The sequence below is a fragment of the Magnolia sinica genome, chromosome 1 (genome assembly GCF_029962835.1).
Source record: "Magnolia sinica isolate HGM2019 chromosome 1, MsV1, whole genome shotgun sequence".
In the NCBI taxonomy this organism is placed as follows: Eukaryota; Viridiplantae; Streptophyta; class Magnoliopsida; order Magnoliales; family Magnoliaceae; genus Magnolia; species Magnolia sinica.
In genome coordinates this window covers 32,872,587-32,876,210 of record NC_080573.1, presented here as the reverse complement: position 1 = coordinate 32,876,210, position 3,624 = coordinate 32,872,587, and the positions used below count along the sequence as shown (strand labels likewise).

At 38.2% G+C, this 3,624-nt stretch overlaps 1 non-coding gene across 1 annotated transcript; it reads right to left on the bottom strand.

Annotated features, from left to right (window-relative positions):
- Positions 1 to 3,517: 3,517 nt before the first annotated feature.
- Positions 3,518 to 3,624, bottom strand: LOC131222369 (small nucleolar RNA R71). Its single transcript, XR_009160018.1, has one exon. It is a non-coding gene; the product is annotated as a small nucleolar RNA R71 (small nucleolar RNA).

Genomic DNA, 3,624 nt, shown 5'->3' with positions numbered 1-3,624 from the left:
TTTGACCAACAAAGAAGAAGGCAATAAGTGTGGCTGTTTCTTCTCGTTTATGATTTAACATGCATTTTGTGCGTTGCATGTTGTAGTTTTTCACTTTTTTTTTTCCCTTCAAACGGATAGGGCAATTAATGGGCCCCACTGTGACATCTGATCAGGGTCAAATATTGCATATCAGACCCCAGTAATTACCAGATTTTACGTATATGATAATGCTTAATGGAGTATTTTAATTGTATTTTTGTTATAGGATGGAGTCAGGAGCGTTAATTGAAAATTGATGTTAAAGGCATGGATTTCATGATCCAAAGTCTCCAGAGCACGGGATGGACTCCAGAGAACCAATAATGAAGATTTTACACGCCTGGGATCTGAGGAAAGCAAGCCAAAGGGGCCCGAAAAGGGTCCAGAATGCAAGATCACATGGTTCCCGCTATCCGATCAGTTCGAAACTTCATACATGAGATGAGGGCCGTAAATTAACCGTACATATTAAATTTCAGCCATTGAGGATCTCGGAAAGTGGTCCAATGGACAGATCAGCCCATTAATCTTCACTTTGGGGCCCACCTGATATTTGGAACTGCCTCAAACTTGGTTTTGGCGGTTGGAATTATATGAAGGAAAGGATGGACGGTGCAGATTTCCCACAAACATTACATTGGGCCCCACATGCGTGAGTGTGTGCGTAAAGCACACGTGCGCCGGCTGCGCACCGCACCGCTGGGACGGTCAGCGAAAGCGCTGACCCGTCTCTCTCTCTCGCCCGCCGTTCCAGCGTCCGCAAACACGACCTGCGGTCGTCGGTTGTGGGTCCCACCTATTGTCCAAATGGACAATCCAAACCATCCATCCGCTTCCTGGGGCAGCCACAATCCACGCCAAGGTGACGGAAATGGAAAGTATAATGAATACTAGTTTTTCAACCGTTCAATGGTAAAACGGACGGTGAGTTCAAAACTCTGTGGGCCACCACAAAAATAACTCAAAATTGAGCATTCCCAACCGTTTTTTCACTCTCCATCCAATGAACGGAGTGGATTTCTATAATACCAAGTATGTGGACCCCACCATCACAACAGCAACGGGTTTCGCGTCCGTGTAACGGACGGTCGCTGTCTGTTTTTCCCGTAGAGTGGTTCGAGAGCTTCAAAATCATGCTGATATTCTTCTCTCATGCGTGCACACGTGCGTGATACAGAGGCCACAAAAGGGCTACTCGGCGACGTTCAAAACTGATCTTTTTGTATTTTCTTCTCTGGGCCGTGTCAATGGACACTCAAAACCACCCATTCCTGACTGAAATTTCATCCTGAATCCAATGGACGGGGTGGATTTTCCAGAAAATACCTCTGTGGGGCCCACCGATCACGGCTGCGAAAGTTTGTACTCCGAGTCCTTCTACGACTCTGCTACCGACCCCAGCCATCCAGCAGCTATAAAAGGGGAGTTTTGAACGTGGGAAAGGCATTCAGAACCAGGGGATTCCAGATCTGGAGCAAGGGAGAGAAGAAAAAGAAGAAAGAGAAGAAAGAAGAGAAAGAGAGATTGTTTGGTTTGACGTTTTCTTATGAATTTTATTTAATATTTTTTATGAATTTTATGGGTCACTAATCTCTCAGCTAGGGCTGAGATGAAGCCCCTAATTTGATTAGCTCTTGTGTTGGTTGATTTACTTTGAATTTCAATTAATTTGTTTCTTTCTTTAAGTGGGCTTTATGGGTTTAAATTCTATACTTCTTCATCTATGAACTTGACCAAAGTATATATATGGATGTTGTTTGGATGCTTATTATAGGTGCTTGTGTCTGAGCAAGAACCGGTTTCCTATAGAGGAAGAAACAGGGTGCTTTAATGAATGTACATTCCATGTACCCGACCAAGGATATGGGATATATCATTCATGGCATTGCTTAAAGGAATTAGCAGTCTGTATGCCCGATTAAGGACACAGATTGTGCTTTCTCTATTTAAGTGGTATCAATCTAGATCAAGGTGAATCAACAGACAAAACAAGGGTTAGGATAATTAGGGGTGGATTCGAAAGTCTTAGTGCTCTCTCTCTGATTGAATTTTCTTTCCTGTTCTTAATTAATTATTTTTCATAAAATTGTGCTTAGTAATTCATTCCATTATTTGTTGGATTAGTTAAGGAGAATCATAGATTTGAATTGTGACGACCAGTCCTCGTGGGAACGATCTCGTAATACGTACCGTATCTACATCTGATTCGTATACTTGCGAGTTTAAAAATCATTTAAATCATGTTGGTTTAAATAAAACATCAAGTTTTTGGCGCCGTTTTTTTCGTTCCAAATTGGATTTAGGATTCTCTCTTATCCTAATTCATAGTCGTAGGTTTTTTGACTAACTTTAGGTTAAATTTTTTTTTTTAGAAACTAACCTATTTCCTGTTTTGTAGGGACCTGACATAAACTACTACTTTGGTAATCTCTTTCCAATTTTTCTATTTTTTTTCTAATTTCTATTTTTAGAATTAAGGTTTTTTTTAGAAAGTTTCTATTTCCAGGCTATTTTATTTATTTTTAGAAATTTCCTATTTTCTAATTCTAGATTTTGATTCTTCTTTCAAGTAACTTTCTCTTTTCTAGTTTAGGTTTTATTATTTTTTTTTAAGGGGTCTTTAGGTTTTATTTATTTATTTATTTATTTATTATTTTTTTTTTATAGGAAGTTTCTCTCTTATTTTCTAATTTCCTAATTATTTTATTTTATTTTATTTTTTTTTTTTTTTTTTAGAAATTTTCCCTTTTTAGAAACTAACTTAGCTTTTATTTTCTAAGATTACAAACTTTTTTTTTTTTTAGAAATTAACCGTTGCTTAGGATTTTTTCTAGCATTATTTTAGTAAATTTAATTTATTTTTGTTTTCTTTTTGTTTATAGGAATTAAGGAAGGAAGCTGCTAAATAACATTGTCTTCAAAAGGAGGAGCTCTTCTTCAGACATCAATCATCTCCTTTTTTGGGTTCTTTCTTCCCATTCTCATTTACATAATTTTAACTTGTTTTAGAATCTCACAGTTTATGCTAGGACGTAGATCTCTGGATTTAGAACTAGCACCGTTTGATCCTGAGATTGAAAGAACAATTCGTGAAAGATTGAGAAATAATTCTGTTGAAATGGCGAATGAGACTGAAGTTAAAGCTCTCAAAGATTATTCAGCTCCTGTCCAATTTAATGCGCCTTCATGCATAATGTTGCCAACCACTACGGCAGCACACTTTGAACTTAAACCTGGAGTCATACAATTGTTGCCATCCTTTTATGGATTGGACAAAGAGGACCCATATCATCATGTGAAGGAATTCTTAAACATTTGCTCCACCTTTAAGTTCCAAAACTTCTCAGACGATTCGATCCGCCTACGCCTGTTTCCTTTTTCTTTGAAGGATAAGGCGAAAGCATGGTTGAATTCTCTAGAAGTTGGATCTATCACTACATGGGACCAATTGTCTAAGAAGTTCTTAAACAAGTTCTTCCCCGTTCACAAAACCAATGCCCTCCGTAGAGAAATCACTAACTTCACACAAAAAGAGGGCGAGCACTTTCATGAATGTTGGGAAAGATGGAAGGACTTGCTTCTTAAATATCCTCACCATGGTTT